The sequence below is a fragment of the Oryctolagus cuniculus genome, chromosome 18 (genome assembly GCF_964237555.1).
Source record: "Oryctolagus cuniculus chromosome 18, mOryCun1.1, whole genome shotgun sequence".
In the NCBI taxonomy this organism is placed as follows: Eukaryota; Metazoa; Chordata; class Mammalia; order Lagomorpha; family Leporidae; genus Oryctolagus; species Oryctolagus cuniculus.
In genome coordinates, this window is record NC_091449.1 from 63,034,626 (window position 1) to 63,056,271 (window position 21,646).

Below are 21,646 nucleotides of genomic sequence, written 5' to 3' on the forward strand. Positions count from 1 at the left end.
TTCTAGTAGAAGGAGAAAGACAATAGCCCAGTAAACAGTTAAACAAGCTACTTCAGGTAGTGACAAGTATTTTTTAAAATACTTCAGAGTGTCAGGGTTGGGGAAGTACTCCAGACTCTCTACGGAAGTAGTGTTTGAACTGGCAAGATCTAGTGGAAAGTCAATAGAAATAGACTGACTATGACAGTACTAGGGCTTATTTATTCACAAAGATCCAGGAGAGGGAGAAATTTGTGAGACCCAGAGCACAGCAACAAGGCACAGAAATGCCTATTTATACGGCTGTATTTAAAACACCTAGTGAGATTGAGGGAGGGGTGAATTATTGCCATTTGGACACTGTGTGACTGCTCATCGACACTCCTAGTGGAAGATGATGAAGGTTAGGCAAGAAAGATGACCGAGGCAAATGCCTTGGCAGCCAAAGCGACACCCCTTGGGCAAGCAGCCTCTTCAATAGCTCTTGTGTTGTGCTTGGCAATGGGGCAGTCCCAGAACCACAGAGAGCCACACAAGATACGATCTATGCAAGTCAACAAAACCAAGAGCTCTTTAGGGGGTAGACTGTGGAAGACGACAAAGAACTCATCCATGAAATCCTTGGCTCTAGCAACCCTAGGCTACTCCACCTTCACGCTCAGGTCTTATCACATCTGTCTTCCTCTCTTTCCTGCAGGCAGGTGAGGGCAAGAAGGGATTAGACTCCAGTCCCCTGTGAAAGCTTTAGAGGTATGTGTACCTATAAAGCCTTGAGAGAATCAGGAGAAAAATTCTAAGATCAGTATAGGGAACATTGCCCCGAGGAGACTCCACATTGTAAGACTGGCACATGTGCCCGCTGCCTGCCACTTCTTTCCAGTGACTCAGTTTTGGAAACCAGGTGTCCTCAAGCAATACAGCTGGCTGAGGAAGCACTTTCTTTTATTATCCAAATAAAGACTCAATCCCCCATCTCACGTGCCATGAGAGGTGCTGTGACCCTCCCTGTCCCTGAGAGAGTGGGAATGGGAAGGAGGAGTGAATGAGGTAAGAGTTGTGCTCCTACTGGTCACCTCTTATCCCTGCCCCTTCTGAACACCTCTCATCTTCCCCTTCCAAGCCCCACACAACCCCATCACGCGGCTGCTGTGTGTGGTTCGCTTCTGCTGAGGCCTCTAGAGATGACCAGAGTGGCTACTTCACAGCCAGAGCACTGGCTAACTTCAGACTCCATCATCCTCACATACATCCTCCAGTTCCTCCGCCACAGGGCCTCTCTCCTCGCCTTTCGATTCCCATGGCCTCAGTTTGCCCTCGTGGACTCGCTATTGCCATGTCTCTGGGATGCTACTATCATAAGCTGGGCTCCTGAAACTCCAGTTCTTGGGCAACCCACAAACACTCAAGATCCTTATTTTTGTATTAAAGTACTTGAGTTTTCTCACCCTCCAAATCCAGGCCTTGCCAATAAGAAGAGAAAAAAGCAATGTGGAGGCTCATCACTGTCAACCAGACAACTCAACAAAGTGTTTTCCTCATTTGCCTCTAATAGTCATTCTGCTCTTTTCACAGGACAGAAGCCTGACCCTCAAGTTTTTTGGAAAATTAGCAATTTCTCCTTCTTTCCACACTGCTTCACGATCCTGTAAGATCTATCAAAATAAATACAGTCCATGAGTTCAATTTTCTCCATAGTACACTGAATGACACTTTTATGAAAACAAACAAACAAACAAAAAAACACAGAAATTAAGTCACATCATTTGATCCTTAGAATTGGTAAAACTGCATCGTGTCATAGGGTGATGTGCTAGACTCAGTTCTAATGACTAATTACTGTCTATAGCAGATCCTCACAGCCTGGCCTAAATGCTTCACGACCTCTGACCTGCTTAGCATCCATCCAGTAGTCAACTGTATCCCAGAACACCGTCCATGTGACATCACTGAAGCATTCCCCAACTCTGTGCCTAAAAATCAGGTAGTCGCGCCCACATCACAGAAGCCGAGGGAGGGCAGGCCCTGCAACACTGGCCATTGCTTAGGCTTTGGCTTCTCTCACTTTGATCCTGCTTTTGGTCCTCACCTCCAGTGCTCCAGAACCTACCCGTGTTCTGACTTTTGACTTTGCTTCCACTCTGGATCCCTTTCACCACTGACAGATTTTCACTTCCTTGGTTTTTACATTCTCTACTGGAGGACTTAACTCAGCACTATTGGCATTTGGGACTGGACAATGCTTTGTTGTGGGAGTTTTCCTGTGCCTTGTAAAATATTAAGCAGGATCCCTGGACTTGATCTGCTAGATTCCAGTAGCATCCTGCCTAACATAACAACCAAAACTGCACCCCAACATTGCCAAATGATTCCTGGGGAGGCAGTGAGAATGGCACCCAGATAACAGACACTGCTCTACCGAACAGTACTTTTCATTTGGTTCTGTTAGCTCCTGGGTTCTACAAGAATCAACCTGCAGAAAGCTTCTGCTCTCTAATGGAAGCCAGCATGGTCAGGTACCTCCTGCCTCCTAGTTCCCCTCTGAAGCTGGGTGAAGTCCTGGCTGTCCACAAAGTGTCCCTCCAAGGCACCCTGAAGAAGAACTACAAACAGTTCCAACGTGGAAACCGGCTTCACCTAACTGACCAAAGTCAGAATGGCTGGTTGAACAGTAATGTCCACAATTTTTCATACTCTATCAATTTCCAATAATTGAATAGTATTTTCTTTTCTCACTAATACTTGGGAGCTTATATCCAGGCCAATGGCCGGGAAACCAGTGTTTCCAAGAGGACAGAGTGGATGTGAGGGACAGTTAAGAGAAACTAGGCTCTGTAACATCTATACTGAGTAGCTGTGCAAGTCATAAAACCCCACAAACTTCTGTGGGGAGCAGCTCGGACTAGACTAAGTTACTCGAATTAAGACTTATTCTATGCATCTGCTCTCCCACAATATGGCGCTGGGAGAGGAGGAAACAGCTTCTACACAGCTGCCTCCAGTTCAACCAATAAACAGCAGGACCTGCTCCTGATTGGAGGAGAGCAGCATACTCGGCGTGTGGGCAGCCGAGTTGGGATTGGTGGAAGAGGACTATAAAGGAGGAGAGAGACAACATGCACCGGGAACATCTATCTGAAGGAACACCTGTGCAGCCCCCGAGAGAGCCAGCCGGCAGTGTGCCTCTCCCCCGCGGAAGTGGGGAAAGTGGCAGGGGGAACCGCCCTTCCACGGAGGTGGAAGGGTCGGTAGCCAACCCGGGAAGAACCAGCAGCAAACCCGGGGAGGGCCGAGCCGACAAAAGAACAGCGCAGGGTCCTGTGTCGTTCCTCCACGAAGAGGGGGAGCGACATAATGGTGCCGTGACTCGGATATGAAGCCTAGGCAGGGTTTAGTGTCGTTCCTCCACGAAGAGGGGGAGCGACAAACTTCCATATGGACTTAGTGCTGTTCAAGACTAACGGTTTTGGGAGGGGTTCCCTTTAAAGCTTTGATATCCCATTACAATGTCATTGCTTCTGGAAGGAAGGCCACAACGTGACCATGTATTGATCCCCATCATTTATAAAAATAAGCTTAGGGGAAATGGGAAGGATGGGGTAGTCCAGAAGCATAGTATTAAAAGGAGACATCTCTGTTTAGGGGTAGTGGGTAGGGGGAGTAGGAAAGGGAACCCAAAAAAGCTTTTGCCTTCTTCCGTATTCCTGCAGCAGAAGCCCTGTTTCTATGTATTCACTGGCCTGGGAAGGTCCTTTAGATCTCCACACTATCAATCATTCATTCATTCAGTAAATTTTAACCAAGAACTACCTTGGGCTATGACCTGTATTACTGACTGGAGATAAGGATGAATGAGTCTGCTGTGGAAAAAAAAAAAACCTACACGGAGGATCTCTGCGAGACCTCAGAGGAAAGGAAGGGTCATCAAAGGAGACACTCTTCTCTGAAGGGAGAGGAGAACATCCACTTTGTTTATGGCCGTGTCCAAATAACAACGGAGTCTATGGTCACAAAAGGCCTCCATAGCCCTGGCAGCCCATGACAACAGCCTCGGATGATCACTGATGTCATAAAAAAGAGTGTTAATTGTTAAAGAAACAACAGTAGTCACTGTGCACTTGTTCCCCAGGTAGGACCTCTGTTCCTATTGAATTGCAATATGAGAATCGACTGCAAATTCTCTCCCCAAACTGTACTCTATATGTTGTGTGTGGGTGTGGAGGAAAATTGTTGAAATCTATGATTAGCAGGCCGGCGCCGCGGCTCACTAGGCTAATCCTCCACCTAGCGGCGCTGGCACACTGGGTTCTAGTCCCGGTTGGGGCACTGGATTCTGTCCCGGTTGTCCCTCTTCCAGGCCAGCTCTCTGCTGTGGCCCGGGAGTGCAGTGGAGGATGGCCCAAGTGCTTGGGCCCTGCACCCCATGGGAAACCAGGAGAAGCACCTGGTTCCTGCCTTCGGATCAGCGCGGTGCGCCGGCCACAGCGCACCAGCCGTGGCGGCCATTGGAGGGTGAACCAACGGCAAGAAGGAAGACCTTTCTCTCTCTCTCTCTCTCTCTCTCTCACTATCCACTCTGCCTGTCAAAAAAAAAAAAATCTATGATTAGCTTAGAGATGGTCCTCTGTATATAAAGTCATACTAAAAATGATCCATAATGAAGAAGGAGATGGGAGAGGGAATGGGAGGTGGGAAGGGGGCAGAGTAGGGAGGCATGGGAGAAAGAACCACTGTATTCCTGAAGTTGTATTTATGTAAAAATGCATTCACTTAAAAAAAAAAAAGGATGAATGAGTCTGGAGGAAGCAAAACATCACAGTAGAGAATTCAGGTTCATTAAGAGGCTTCCATAACCTTGGCAGCTCATCACAAGAGCTTTGGGTGATTACTGACGTCATAAATAAGAGTGTCAATTGTTAAATCAACAACAAGAGTCACTGTGCACTTACTCCCCATGTAGAACCTCTGCCCTTAATGTGTTGTACTATGAGAATTAATGGTAAAACTACTACTCAAACAGTGCTGTATACTTTGTGTGTCTTTGTGGATGCAGTCTGTGGTAATCTTTGTTTAGTATATACTAAATTGATGTTCTATATATAAAGATAATTGAAAATGGCCGGCGCTGTGGCTCACTAGGCTAATCCTCCACCTAGCGGCGCCGGCACACCGGGTCCTAGTCCCGGTCGGGGCGCCGGATTCTGTCCCGGTTGCCCCTCTTCCAGGCCAGCTCTCTGCTGTGGCCCAGGGAGTGCAGTGGAGGATGGCCCAAGTGCTTGGGCCCTGCACCCCGTGGGAGACCAGGAGAAGCACCTGGCTCCTGCCATCGGATCAGTGCGGTGCGCCAGCTGCAGCGCCGGCCGCAGCGGCCATTGAAGGGTGAACCAATGGCCAAGGAAGACCTTCCTCTCTGTCGTGCTCTCTCTCTCACTGTCCACTCTGCCTGTCAAAAAAAAAAAAAAAAGATAATTGAAAATGAATCATGATGAAGAATGGGATGGGAGAGGGCGTGGGAGATGGGATGGTTGCGGGTGGGAAGGAGGTTATGGGAGGGGGGAAGCTGCTATAACTCAAAAGCTGTACTATGGAAATTTATATTTATTAAGTAAAAGTTAAAAAGAAAAAAAAAAACAAATTCAGGTTCAGATGTACCTGGGTTCTACTTCTGTCTCTGCCAATTACCAGTTCATGTGTCATCTTCCCTCCCTGAGTCTCAATTTACTCTTCTGTCAAAATATTGTAAAATTTTAATGAATATTATAAATTTTAATTTTAGTGATGCAATGCCCTTAGCACAGGCCTTGGTGCAGCTGCAGTTATCCATAAATGTTAAAGGTAATGATGATGGGCAAGTGGATAGTGTTGGGGTACAGTGGGTTAAGCCACCATCTGCAATGCTAGCATCCCACAAGGGTGCTGGTTCAAGTCCCGGCTGCTTAGAGTCCTTGCTGCTCTACATCTAACACATCTCCCTGCTAACGTAACTGGGAAAGCAGCAGAAGACAGCCCAAGTCTTTGGGCCCCTGCACCCACTTAGGAGACGTGGATGGAGTTCTGGGCTCCTGGCCCAATCTCAGCTGTTGTGGCCATTTGGTGAGTGAAACTGCAGATGGGTGATTCATATTTCTCTCTTTCTCTCTCTCTCTCTTTCAAGTAAAGAAATGAAATCTTTTTTTAAAAAATGGATAATTATGATGCGGCCAGCATTTTTGCTGCAGCAGGGTAAGCTGCTTGGGACAACTGCATCCCATATTGGAGTCAGAAAAATGTTTAATTTCACGTAGCTAGTTATAGTCAAGTGGGCCAGGGGCTGGGAGAAAAATCTCATGGAACACAGTGATGGCACAGAAAAGAGAACAGGGGCCGGAGCTGTGGCACAGTGGGTGATGCTGCTGCATGCAGTGCTGGCATCCCACATGGGCACCAGTTTGAGTCCCAGCTGCTCCACTTCCAATCCAGCTCTCGGCTATGGCCTGGGAAAGCTGTAGAAGACAGCCCAAGTCCTTGGTCCCCTGCACCTGCGTGGGAGACCTGGGAGAAGCTCCTGGCTCCTGGCTTTGGATCGGCGCAGCTCCAGCCATTGCAACCATCTGGGGAGTGAACCAGCGAATGGAAGACCTCTTTCTCTCTCTGCCTCTCCTCTCTCTGTGTAACTCTGACTTTCGAGTAAATAATAAATAAATCTTAAAAAAAAGGAAAAGAGAAAAGAGAACAGTCAACAACGCTATAAGAGATGAAGGAGAGAGAAAGAATCCTAGGAAGGCCATCAGGAGTGTTGGCTTTTACCAAGATGTCAGAGTAATCCCACTTAAAGAACCCAAAAACATGGCCCTTGGAAGAGCTCCCCACACCACTGCACAGGCTTTTCTCCACCAGCAGATGCAGTAAAGTCACACAGCAGGCACACGGAAGGAAACAAGTCAAAGTCAAGATGGAGAAGAAGGTCAAGGCCAGGCACAGCAACAGGAGACCTTGATCCCACACAGTCAGCTGATGTCTGCACTCCACAACAACTCCTGTTTCATGAACATCTGTTTTAAAGTGGCCAAATTTACAAATGTTCACAACCCAACAGTGAGTATACAAGGCAAAAACAAGAAGGTATTCTGTTTACAACAATCAGTAATAGCTTTGAGCCTTTCAGATGCCTCAAGGTTCTGGAAATAAGAGAGCTCAGAGAGGAACTACAAAGGGTTTGCAGAGAACCCACCTTTACTGCTGCAGGATTCCTTTCTCTCCATAACTCAGAAAACACCAAGTTCTCAAGGCCGTTCCTTCTTGTAATTCAGAAGCCTGCTTTATTCTGAACATAGATAATTTGTAAAGAACACAGAGTTTTCTTCAAAAACTGAAACTTGGGGTACTAAACTTACTCAGGATGAGAAGCTGGTTCCCAAGTCATCATTAAAGCTTTGGAACAAGGGGAAAGGTCAAATATTTTGTTCTTTTTTTTTTTTTAAGTATCTGCTTTGAAGATTTTCCTGTTTTAAAGTCCTATCATTTCTAAATATCAAGATGCTTCCTTCAGCTTATTTGTGTTAGAAGAAAGTTCCTTATTGACATTTCTTTCACAAAGGCATTGAGAGTTCGGGGATAAGAAGTTACTCTGGGCTGCCTGTTCTATCCTACGTTTTATAATTTGGCTATTTATTTCAAGTCCTTGAAAATGAACTTTAACATCTTGTTCTGATTGCTATGGTACACATATGAGCTACTGATGACAATAAAAGACTGCTTCTATTTTTGAAAATTCTGATTATTCCTTATGCAAATATTGGTTATGATCAGAGACTAAATAAAATTAAGGTTTCTTCTGCTCTTCTAGTGTTCTTCTTTCCCTGTGCCTCCTATTCAAACTGGTACGCTCTAATCCCAAAACATCATAAACTTTCATGACGAGATTGATTAACCAAGAGGGAGATACTTACTTTAAAGATTGATAGACACTGAGCTCCCTGCCTCTTGGATAAGAGAAAATGCATTGTGAAATGAATTTTGAAAATAACCAACTGATTTTTCAACTGTTTTTTTTTTCCTTCAGCATTAACTTCCTGGTTATTTATGAGTCTGCAGCCATTCCAAGACACCACTGTAAATGAGTTGTAAAATCTAGTGACATTTTTTAGGGTCAAATGCATAAATGTAAATGAAAAATGCTTTTGCCTCCAGCAGCCAGCTCCCATTCCTTGATGGAGCAGGACCCAGTTGGTGTACACCTGTGATCATTAGAAACTTGCCTTTTATCAATTTCTCCTTCTATTCTTCAGCTAATATTTACTGACGTCCTGTTATGTACTGGGGACCAAGGATACAGGAGTAAGCAAAACCAGTCATGGTCATTGCCCTCATGGAACTTGGGAGAGTGAGGGAGAAAATTGCAAGTGTAAAATAAACACAATTACAAATGCCATAGAACAGTCCAGGCAGGTGGGGTCAGGAGGAAGGAGGGGGTGGTTCTACAAGGGCTTCCTTGAGGGAGTAACCAGACCACGAAACAGGCTTGGCCAGCTTCCTCAATCTGATATGTGACCAGCTGACTTAGAGAGCTACCAGGGCCTTCACCCCCAAATAATGGGGGACAGCACTGAGCTGTTTATGCTTCAATGAAGTCCATCCTAAAACTAAGTGCTTATTACTAAATGGAAAATTACTTACTTTTTTCTGTAAAGGAAACACAGGCTCCACCTACTGTGTGCTCCCCTACTCTCTCTTCTGTCATCTTTTCCCTTATTATTTACCCATTTTATGAGGCACAGGGTAACATAGAACTACAGTAGAATCTTATTCTCCAATGAGACTGGGGTTGACTAACAGGCAACTGTTTAAAATTTTTTTAATTATTATGATTTTAACTGACAAATCATGAAATATACATTAATGGGGTACAGTGTTTTGGTTTATGTATACAACATGGAGTTAAATCAAATTAATTAACATATTCATCACTTCAATTGGCTGTCACTTTTATAACAAGGCATTTAAAATTTAGCCTCAGCAATTTTTAGGTATACAATACATTAACTATGGTCACCTTGCTATACAATAGATCTCAGAAATATGTTCCTCCTATCTAACTAAAATTTTGTACCCTTTGGTCAACCTCTCTCCATACACTCCTCCATCTCCACCCCCAGCCCCTGGTAACCACTGTTCTACTCTCTATGTCTACAAGTTTGACTTTTTTAGATTCCACATGTAAGTGAGGTATTTATCTTTATGTGGATTATTTCATGTAGCATAATGTCCTCCAGGTTCAAGTGTGTCATTAAAGTAATAAACACATTAACTGCATCATTTTACTGTCAGATATACAGATGCACATTGGTTAACCAATGTCTGTAGTATTGACACAAGGAATTCTCCCATGAGTATGGACAACTGATCCCAGGGCTAACTAGTAGAATCCTCCAGGGTAATCGAAATGGTCTACACCTTTTCTTATAAAGTCATATGAGCCTCATTTGGCTTCAGTTGCACTTGGGTGCTGTATTGGACAGCATAGGACAGGAATCTACATTATCTTCTCCGCATAGATCATATCCAAACGCCTTCTCTCTGATTTTCATTTTTGGTTTCCTCAAAATGGAATGAGGACTTAAAGACAATTGCACACATTCTGAAAGCAAAATCCTTTTCAATTTAATATTTTTTTCTAATTTATAACAAATATTTCACGACAACCAATCTGACAGTTAATTTCTTTTGCAACTTGTATCTTTCAGGACTTTCAATGCACTCAAAGCCCACCTTTCCCTTCATTCCTCTTTTTGTGATAGCCATTTTCTTGCTTGGACAGACTGGAGGTAGAAAGCAATGGGTCCCAGCGACAGAGCTGGGCGACAGGCATGAGACCATCATTTGAAAATCTTGAAGTCGGAATTACTAATGATAGATATGCAAAAAGAGAATGGTCTATATAGACTTGAGGATTCCTGAAGTGAGAGAATCAGTCCTGTATGATTATGTCTGGCATCCACAATCCCCAAGAGAGTACAGAAATACTGAACAGGTGGGTTTAATCTTCCACATCTGTGAAGCTGGAAGACCACAAACACACCTCAGCACTGAGAGGCTCCTTCTTAGGCTCTTGGCAAGGGACTGTTGCCTACCTTCTGCCACACACGCACCCCATCCTGTGATACCTATGGTCTCCACCACTCTGAAGCCAGATTCCACTTGGGGTCCTGCAACAGGCAGATCTCTGACCATTTTTAAAAATAACACTTCAAAGGAAATTCATCAGCCATAAAAAGCATGACCAATTAGAAAAAAACAAAACACTTAGCCAGTGAAATGATAGTCCTAAAAGCAACAGAGAACAACCTGACCAAGCAAATAAATAACACCACTTAAGGAGATTCAAATGCAACACACAAAAAGAATGTTCAGACCTCATAAAATTATGATTTCTTCATTGATAAGAGTTGCCAGAATTGAAGAGACTTCATAAGAAAAAAAAACAGGATGCCCCTATTAAATATGAATAATTTTATAATATTATGTACCAAGCTAAATTTCAATATACTTACACTAAAAAATTATTCAGTGTTCATCTGGGTTTCAAACTGAAACCCAGTCCTACCACTGAACAGTTTAGGGGATGAATTGAAAGTAGGGGGGTCATTGAAGATAAATGACTCAATGACTAGAAAACACATGGAAAAACTGTCACTAAAGAGCAAGCAAAGAGGAAGGCAAATATGATAAAAGATGACCCAGGAGACCCATCATTAGTAATAACATGAATAAAAGAAATTGATAATTAAATAACAATTAGGAATAAGTACAAATTAAATAGTGCAAAATACATAATTAATCATATCAGATTTTATGCTAAAAATTTTAATATAAAGGGATAAGCAAACAGATGTCATGGAAAACATAACAAAGAAGATAAGAAGTAATTTCAAATAAGATGGAATTCAAGGATAGAAACACTAAACATAGGACTCCTCCACTAATCACCACTAATTTAAGGATCCCCGCAGATTCTTGCTTTCGGAAAGAGAACTACAGAAGTGAAGGACAGAGCTGTACTGGAGCTCAAGGAAAAGGATGGACAAGCAGAGCTCAGAGACAAAGGCTAAGAGGAATGTGAAGAGCTACAAACAGAAGTGATGTCAGCAAGATGGCAGGATAGGAGTTCTCACTATCATCTCTCCACAGAGACACTGATTTTGTCTATTATCAAGGATGAGAATATCATTGTGGAGTACAAGAATAGAAAACAGAAATTCCAGCATACCACTGGAATCTGAGAACAGATGCACAAAAGAAGACAAGAAAGTTTCACTGTACCTATGTCACCCTTCCCACAAGGCAGCACAACTCAGTGACAAGAGAGACCCTTGGGCTACATTATTTTCCATGGAGGGGAATAAGAGTGTGGTGAGCATCCAAGTTTCCCAGCAATGCAGGACACAGCCCAAGAGGCCCACTTATTTCCCATCACACACAGAATATTGAAGGGATCAGCATGAGTGAGTCGTTGGGAGACTGGAACTAGAAACACAGCGGGTAGATCTTACAAACCACTCCATAAGCTTCAAGATGAACTCCATCCTGGAGCCATGTTACATGACTAACTTGTAGACCTTTCCCAATTTGGTTCAGGGCACTCCAAATACTCCTAATGCCTCAACTCCAAGACCCCAGGTGAGTCTCCCAAATCCATCTCTGTGTACAGAAAATGTAAGCATCTTCACAAACACCCAGTTAAGCTTTGTGAGATCAGAAGAAGGTGTTCAACTTGAGTGTTTCATGACACCATCCAAGGGAAAATAAATGGAAAACGATTGGCATCTAGCCTGCTTTTCAAGAAAAGACATACAACCTTAAGCAACTCCCCAATAGGAAACAACAGATATAAAGTATATATATCCTTAAAAACAATCTGAGAGCACCTCGGAATTCCCAGATGGATTATTTAACGATGGCATTTCTTTCCCAAAGACAGTCAATAAAGACATAAGAAGTGATTGTTATTTTGAAGGTGAAGATAATAGCACAAAATGTCAAGGAATATGAAAAAATCAAAGAAACAAAACACCATCGAAAGAACACAATAGTATTCTAATAACCAACCCCAAAGATAAGGGTATTTATAAATTTTCTGAAAAGCATTCAAAATGATTGTCTTAAGGAGGTTCAGCAAGCTATAAGAAAATACATTATACTGGGGTCAGCACTGTGGCGCAGCAGGTTAACACCCTAGCCTGAAGCACCAGCATCCCATATGGGCACAGGTTCTAGTCCCAGCTGCTTCACTTCCTATCCAGCTCTCTGCTATGGCCTGGGAAAGCAGTAGAAGATGGCCCAAGCCCTTGGGCCCCTGCACCCACGTGGGAGACCTGGAAGAAGCTCCTGGCACCTGGCTTCAGATCCGCGCAGCTTCGGCCATAGCAGCCAATTGGGGAGTGAACCATCAGATGGAAGACCTCTCTCTCTCTCTCTCTCTGCCTCTCCTCTCTCTGTGTAACTCTGACTTTCAAATAAATAAATAAATCTTTAAAAATACATTAGACAACTCAATTTTTTTAAATACGTGGAAAAAAAAACAAGAAGTGTAATAAAGAGAAATCACAAAAATGAACCAAATTCTGGAATTGAAGAATACAATGAATGAAATGAAAAATGCAATAGAGTGTACCAGTGGCAGACTTGACTAGGCAGAAGAAAAACATCAATGGATGTGAAGACAGGTTATCTGAACATATCCAGTTAGAGAGTAAAAAAGAAAGAACAGTGATGAAACACTATGGAGTTTATGAGGCACCATTAAAAGAGCTAGAATTTGCATTATAGGGGTCTCAGGAGGAGAAGATACGGAGAAAGGGGCAGAATGTTTATTTTTTTTTAAACTTTTATTTAATGAATATAAATTTCCAAAGTACGACTTATGGATTACAATGGCTTTCCCCCCATACCGTCCCTCCCACCCACAACCCTCCCCTTTCCCACTCCCCCTCCCCTTCCATTCACATCAAGATTCATTTTCGATTATCTTAATATACAGAAGATCAGCTTAGTATACATTAAGTATGGATTTCAACAGTTTGCTCCCACACAGAAACATAAAGTGAAAAATAATAGATGATTTTTTAAAATGATGATGAAATCAGAGCAGACCTATTGTCATGTTTAATCCCAGTGAGAGTCAAGTTGGGAATTGATAATTTCTTTTTTTTTTTTTTTTTTTTTTTTACAGAGGATCAGTTTAGTATGCATTAAGTAAGGATTTCAACAGTTTGCACCCCCATAGAAACACAAAGTGAAATATATTGTTTGAGTACTCGTTATAGCATTAAATCTCAATGTACAGCACATTAAGGATAGAGATCCTACATGAGGAGTAAGTGCACAGTGACTCCTGTTATTGACTTTACCAATTGACACTCCTGTCTATGGCATCAGTAATCTCCCTATGCTCCAGTCATGAGTTTCCAAGGCTATGGAAGCCCTCTGAGTTCTCCGATTCTTATCTTGTTTAGACAAGCTCATAGTCAGAGTGGAGGTTCTCTCCTCCCTTCAGAGAAAGGTACCTCCTTCTTTGATGGCCTGTTCTTTCCACTGGGATCTCACTCGCAGAGATCTTTTGCCAGAGTGTCTTGGCTTTCCATGCCTGAAATACTCTCATGAGCTTTTCAGCCAGCTCCGAATGCCTTTAGGGCTGATTCTGAGGCCAGAGTGCTATTTAGGACATCTGCCATTCTATGAGTCTGCTGAGATTCTCACTTCCCATGTTGGATCACTCTCCCCTTTATTTACTCCATCAGTTAGCGTTAGCAGGTACTAGACTTGTCTATGTGCTCCCTTTGACTCCCAGTCCCTTCACCATGACCAACTGTGAACTAATTCCTGGAGCAAGGACAGTCTATTCAATAAATGGTGCTGGGAAAATTGGATTTCCACATGCAGAATCATGAAGCAAGACCCCTACCTTACACCTTACACAAAAATCCACTCCACATGGATTAAAGACCTAAATCTACGACCTGACACCATCAAGTTACTAGAGAACATTGGAGAAACCCTTCAAGATATTGGCACAGGCAAAGAATTTCTGGAAAAGACCCGGGAGGCACAGGCAGTCAAAGCCAAAATCAACTATTGGGATTGCATCAAATTGAGAAGTTTCTGTACTGCAAAAGAAACAGTGAGGAGAGTGAAAAGACAACCGACAGAATGGGAAAAAATATTTGCAAACTATGCAACAGACAAAGGGTTAATAACCAGAATCTACAAAGAGATCAAGAAACTCCACAAAAACAAAACCAACAACCCACTTAAGAGATGGGCCAAGGACCTCAATAGACATTTTTCAAAAGAGGAAATCCAAATGGCCAACAGGCACATGAAAAAATGTTCAAGGTCATTAGCAATCAGGGAAATGCAAATCAAAACCACAATGAGGTTTCACCTCACCCCGGTTAGAATGGCTCACATGCAGAAATCTACCAACAACAGATGCTGGCGAGGATGTGGGGAAAAAGGGACACTAACCCACTGTTGGTGGGAATGCAAACTGGTCAAGCCACTATGGAAGTCAGTCTGGAGATTCCTCAGAAACCTGAAGATAACCCTACCGTTCGACCCAGCCATCCCACTCCTCGGAATTTACCCAAAGGAATTTAAATTGGCAAACAAAAAAGAGGTCTGCACCCTAATGTTTATTGCAGCTCAATTCACAATAGCTAAGACCTGGAACCAACCTAAATGCCCATCAACGATAGACTGGATAAAGAAATTATGGGATATGTACTCTTTAGAATACTATACCGCAGTAAGAAACAACGAAATCCAGTCATTTGCAACAAAATGGAGGAATCTGGAACACATCATGCTGAGTGAAATAAGCCAGTCCCAAAGGGACAAATACCATATGTTCTCCCTGATCGGTGACGACTGACTGAACACCAAGAGGGAAACCTGTTGGAGTGAGGTGGACACTATGGGAAATGGTGGCTTGATCAGCATAGCCCTGACTGTTAATGAACAACTAAATACATTATCCCTCTTAGTAGTTGTTTTTGTCTGTTCTACTTAATATGACTGGTTTAGATCTGTAATTGATGCACAGTTATTCTTAAGTGTTGAAAATTAACTGAAATGTGATCCCTGTTGAACATGGTGGTGGGAATGGGAGAGGGAAGAGATGTATAATTTGGGACATGCTCAGGCTGACTTGCCCCAAGTGGTGGAGTTGGAAGCATACCAGGGGATTCCAATTCAATCCCATCGAGGTGGCATGTACCAATGCCATCTCACTGTTCCAGGTGATCAGTTTCAGTTCACAGAATGTTTATTTAAAAAAAAATAATGGCTGAAAACTCCCCAAATCTGGGGAGAGATGTGGATATCCAGATACATGGAACTCAAAAGTTTCCAATTAGGTGAAATCAGAGAAAATATTATACAGATGCTCCTTAACTTACATTGGGATTACATCCCAATAAGCCCATCATAAATTAAAAATTTAATAATTCAAAAACATATTTAATACACCAAACCATTGAACACTATAGCCTAGCAATACAGACACTGTAGTATATCAGTAGTTTACCTTCATCATCATGTGGCTGAATGGGAGCTATGGTTCACTGACACTGCTTTGTGAGACAGTCTCATGCTACCTATTGCTATCCTTGAAAAGATCAAAACTCAAAATATAGTTTCTATTGAATGCATGCCACTTTTATACTATCATAAAGGTGAAAAATCGTAAGATGAACTACTGAAAGGAACCATTTATAGTTTTGAAAGGAGCAAGAGAAAAGAGATTTCTCATATACAAGGGAACTTTCATAAGGCTATCAATGAATTTCCCAGCAGAAACTTAGGACCAAGAGAAAGTGAGAAACAGATCCAATGTGCTGGAAGAAAAAAAAACTACCAAACAAGAATATCATACTCAGAAAAGCTTTCACTTCAAAAATATAAAGATATCCCAGGACAAAGAAAATCTGAAGAAGTACATCACCACTAGACTTCCCTTGCAAGACATACTAAAGACAGTTCTTTAAGCTAAAACAAAAATGCTAATTAATAACATAAAAATAGAAAACTTACTGGTAAGTTTGAGTATAAATTCAAATGCAGAATACTTGAATACTACAATGGTGATATATAAATCAGTTATAACTCTAGTTTCAAGGTTAAAAGACAATTTAAAAATAATAGTTAATAATAATTTTTAATGTATACACAATATAAAATAGATTTATGATGACATAAAAACATATAATGGAAGAGGAAATGTAAGTGTAGAATCTTGGGTAGGTGAATGGTGCAGAGGAGACCCACATTCCATATTGGAGTGGCTGGTTTGAGTCTTGGCTACTCCACTTCTGATCCTTCTTCCTGTTAAGGCACACCCTAGAAGGCAGTAGATTATGGCTCAAGTATTTGGATCCATGCCACACATGTGAGAGACAAGGATGAAGTTCCAGGCTACTGGCATTGGTCCAGCCCCAAATGTTGTGGGCATTTGAGGAGTAAACCAGTAGATAGAAGATTCCATCCCTCTCCCTCTCCCTCTCTCCCCTCCCTCTCTTTTTTTCTCTCTCCCTCCCTCCCTCCCTCTCTCTCTCTCTCTCTCTCTCTCTCTCTCTCTCTCTCTCTTTATCTCTGTGTGTGTCTATCTGTCTACCTCTGTGTCTTTAAAATACAATGAATGTAATTTTTCCAAAAATTAATTCATTTTTTAAAAATGTGTACAGTTTTATGCAAAGTTGTTGTCAGCTTAAAATAAGCTGTTTTAAGATATTTTATGTGAGCTCCATGGTAACCATGGATCAGAAATGTAGAGTAGACACACAAAAGAGAAAGGAATCAAAGCATCTTTCTGCAACTAGAGGGTTAGGCTTCTTTTGGCCAAAGCAAGACATATGGCCAAGCCAACTGCAATGATGAAGATAAACGCATTCCACCCACAGTGGGAGCAGGTATGGTGAATGATCACCCATACCATCAAAGGAAGTCTACAATTCAACTGGATGAACTGTCAACATAAAACTCAACTCAGCTGTTGGAGGCAGCAGTATGTAAACAAAGTAGAAGCTTGTGTTCAGCAGATCTTTTCTGCAAGGGGAGAGATGGTAAACAGCTTTGTCTTTGTAGGCCACACATTCACTGTTGCAATCACTCAATTCTACCACTTTAGCATTAAAACAGCCACACACAACATTAAATTAGATGTATGTGGTTGTGTTCCAACAAAACTTCACAAAAGTAGTCAGCAGGCTGGATCCATAGTCTGCTGACCCCTGACCTAGAGCATATAGTTACTTTATTTAACTCAAATATTTCTTTTTTTAATATTTATTTACTTTTCTGAAAGACAGAGTTACAGAGAGAGGTGGGGAGACAGATCTTCCACGTGCTAGTTCACTCCCCAAATGGCTGCAACACCTGGGGCTGGCACAGGCCAAAGCCAGGAGCCAGGAGCCACCTCTGGATCTCCCACATCGGTGCAGGGGCCGAAGCACTTGGGCTATCTTCCACTGCTTTCCCAGGCAGTTTAGCAAGGAGCTGGATCAGAAGCAGTGCAGCCAGGACTCAAACCAGCACCCATATGGGATTTTGGCACTGCAGGCAGTGGCTTAATCCATTATGCCACAACGCTGGCCCCTCTAAATATTTTCAGAACACTTAGAAAACATTATTCCAGACAGCCCAGAAGTCATCACCATATGTATAAATACTTAAAATTATACAACAGACAAATTTGGAGATAGTGTAAATTTTGAGACAGTTCAAAGGAATAAAGAATTTCACCAAAGTCCATTCTTTTAAATGTTCGCTTACATCTTTCTTAAAGGATGGGATTCTTTCCTATCCTAACCTCAGCAGCAGATACTGGATCCTGAGAGGTATTAGTATCATTACTCTGTAGTCTTTGAACTGAGTCCTTGGTTTATATCCATTCCTCCCCCTATTTTCAACATATCTTCAATCACAGTATCTCATCCCTCAATTATCCAAAAGAACAATTACCCAGAGAAACTGATAATTGTCTTGTGAGAGTAAAACTGTAAAAAAACAAGACATGGATTTGAGTTAAAGATCTAAGGTGGCTCCCAGGCCCTACCACTAGAACTTAACCTAACTTTATGCAGAATGGATGAAAAGATAGTTGTATGTATGGATGGATGAGAGAACTAATTATTACCACTCAAAAGAAATATTGTTCAGGATTGAAAGAAAGAAAGTCACAGGGCAACATTGGAATTTGCCATCTAAGTGTCATCTAAGAAACAGCTGTCCTTTTAACCATTGCAAATAGGTTTTTTCATCTGGCAGGCCTATCTCTGCTGTGGGTCTGAACTTTCAACCATACAACCACCTACACTTTATTTTATCTCCCAGCAACCTTATGATTATGATTTGGCTTCCATAAAGTTTTTCCATACAAATAGAATGGCCTAATCAAGCTTTGGTAAATGCTCTAGCTCCCCAACCTTGTTTATTATTATAAACAAACTTGGTATCTGTCCTGTGTATTAGCCTTTGAAAGCCTTCTTCATATTGGTCCATGTTTCTGGATTAAATCTATTCTGGTATAAGGGAAGACATAACTTCTTAGACTACAGCTATCATGGAGACAGCCCATAAGACAAGAAATTTACCAAGGTCAGTCAAGAACACCTCAATGCCTAACTGTTCATTTCTCAGACAGAGAGTGTACTGGGTTTTGCGTGCTTTTCTTGACTGGAAAGCAACTTTAGAAGAAAGGGATAAGCAAACCAAAAACTCAGTTTCTCTTCCAAGTTGCCATTTTTCCCTCCTCTGTTCAAAGACACCAGCAAAATCTCTTTTCTGTACGTCCTTAAAATTGGTGCATCTGCTCCCTGGTGGTAGACATGATGGATCCCTACAATCACTTGCTTGCACTCCTTCCTCCTTCCCTCAGCTGTCTCAGGAAGAGTGGTTTCTAACTCCTCCTCAGAACCGGGAGCTCATTTGCTCTTATTATATAAGCATCGGTTCCTGAAGAAGGTCTTGAGGTTCCTGGACTGACTTGGAAGGCTTGGCTTCTCTGGGATCAGCAATGAGGGGAAACATGAACCTCATGCAGAATTATGGAAGTGAGAGTCTGTAGGGATTCAGAATTCACTGGGAAAAGCGTCTTAAGGAAACCTTTCAAGTTTACCAGACATAAAACAGCGTCAGGGCATGAAGCTGGGAAGAGTAAGAATCAGGGTGCCATGGTGGTGCAATGGTTCAGTGTGCCCTTGGCCACTCCATTTTCATTTCACATGCCATTTTCTTTACTCCTCTACATCGTTGGTGAATGCCTTCCATCTGGCCCTGTGGATCTACCTTCCATGCCTTTCTCTGCCCCATCCGATTGAATCATGTGGATTACATCAATGAGCTCTCTTGCCTCTGGCTTCTTGTTGGGTGTAGCCAACAAGTAAAAGGGATTGGCAGACATTGGAGGGTAGAAGGAGAATGAATCAGGGCAGTTATCATTTGGGGTCTCTCCATCCAAGGGTGCTACTGCTACCCCTCTACAGAAGGAAGCTCCATGTATACAACCACCTCTCTATATTCCCATAAAGGCTTCTTGGATGGTAACACCTCAGGTTGTCACTATCTCCAGCTCACTTCTCTTAAACTCATTTATGCTGTACCTTGTGCTAGTACTTCACTCCTCTTTACTGCCAAGTAATTCTCACTGGATGGATTTACCATATTTTGTTCCATTCATCAGTTGAGGACATATGAGTTGCTTCCATTCTGTGGCTATCATGAATAATGCTGCTCTGAACATCATATATTCCATAGCATTTTAAACAGGACCTACAGAAGTGCTCTTACTATACTATGTGTCCTAACCATTTGTGGGCATATCTGATTTTTTTGTCCTAATCCCCAGTCACTCACAGGATGGTAAAATTCCTGTGGGTACTGTGCATGTTGGGTCACTTCCGAGATGCACAAGAACTAGCCAGGTACCCTACCTCATAACAGACACTCTATAATGCCGGCAGAATAAAGGGTCTAATATTTGCACTATCTTTGACAGCAGTGGAAATATCCATGGCCATGTCTGCATTTGGCAGTTAAAGGAGGGGAGAGAGGGCTCTGGGATTCTCGTGCTTGGTCTTCTTGCGGCCAGCTGTGAGTTAGGACTTCAATAATTATACAATCATCCCTGGGCTCATGGTTCCTCATTTGCTAAACTACAACTCTATTTACAAAGGCCTTTGACCCTACCTAGATTTTTCACCTTAGGGAAATTTTGTTAAACGGTTTCTATGTACCAGTAACAGCTGTATGCCTTAGGACTTAGGACAATATGAATTGTTCTTCAACACTGGATCTTGATATATTACTGTGTATTCAAGAAGGTTCAGACAGAAAATAAAAATCAATGTAGTGTCTGATGGGCCATATGGATCAATATTGAGAAACAGTGTGCAAAATAGAAAGATATTTGTGTCACATCAAATATTACAAGTGGAACATAGACTCAGTGTAAGGTTCTGCATATGGCGATGAATGTATGGTATCATTAGAATGTTGCAAAATCTGACAGAGAATTCCTAAACCAAAATTAGACAAATGTCCCAGTTTTTAAAAAATGTCTCAAAAAAAACATTTGAGCCTATGGATCAGATAAAAAATGTAAACGGAAATGAAGACAAAAGATGAAAAAGAGAAAGTGTGGTAGAATTCAGGAGGAGTTTCTGCAGCTAATAGAATATAAGCTCTTGGGACCGGCATTGTGCCGTAGCAGGTAAAGCCACCATCTGCAGTGCCATCATCCCATATAGGCGCTGGTTTGTCCTGGCTGCTCCACTTCCAATCCAGCTCTCTGCTATGGTCTGAGAAAGCAGTGGAAGATGGCCCAAGTGCTTGGGCCCCTTCACCCACGTGGGAGACCCAGAAGAAGCTCCTGGCTCCTTGCTTCAGATTGGCCCAGCACTGGCCATTGTGACCATTTGGAGAGTACCAGCAGATGGAAGACCTCTCTGTCTCTCTCTGCCTCTGCCTCTCTGTAACTGTGCCTTTAAAATAATAAATAAATCTTTTTTAAAAAAATATTATATGCTCCGTTGTGACTGAACAAAGGGATACGATGAGCCTATATGTTTAGGAAAACCTTAGTATGTTGTGTTTGAGAGAACATTTCCCATCTGTATACTTAAATTCTGCAAGAATGAAATCACCCATGTTGACTTACCGCTCTTGCTTAGAAGCTGTGTTGTGTGAAGAAAATATCAAATAGTGAGAAGCTGAAATGACCTCTCTGACAGTCTCTGAATACTGCCGGGTGATGTCAGCTGTTGTCGCCACAGTCAGTCACTCTTCTTGCTCCTTGCCGTGGCTACAAAGGCTCAGTCCACCTGGAGATGCTCTGGTAAGAAATCAATAAAGGCCATAAAAACTTTCTGAAGTTCACAAGAGAGGAGTGAAGTGCTAAGTAAGACACTAAGGGTTTTGCTATGAATTCCTTTATAATGAAAGATCATTTAGTTGGGATATTCATGATCTGACCTCTACTAGAATAAGATATTTCCAAGATCTACATATCTTAACCTCAAAGGAACACAATAGTAATAAAAAGAAGAAAAAGTCAAAACATTAGGTGGGATTGTAAAAAATAAATGAGCTTTGAAGACATTTCTATCCTAGAAGAGTTTTATCTAACCTAAACGAATCA

At 42.2% G+C, this 21,646-nt stretch overlaps 1 long non-coding RNA gene across 2 annotated transcripts in view; it reads right to left on the bottom strand.

Annotated features, from left to right (window-relative positions):
- Window positions 1–16,149: 16,149 nt before the first annotated feature.
- Window positions 16,150–21,646, bottom strand: part of LOC127491383 (uncharacterized) — a 79,694-nt gene continuing 74,197 nt past the window's right edge. For both annotated transcript variants that reach the window (XR_011384119.1, XR_011384118.1), the window contains exons 2-3: window positions 21,167–21,340; window positions 16,150–16,350 (exon numbers count right to left, since the gene is read on the bottom strand). This is a non-coding gene — a long non-coding RNA (uncharacterized lncRNA). The remainder of the gene's footprint in view (window positions 16,351–21,166; window positions 21,341–21,646) is intronic.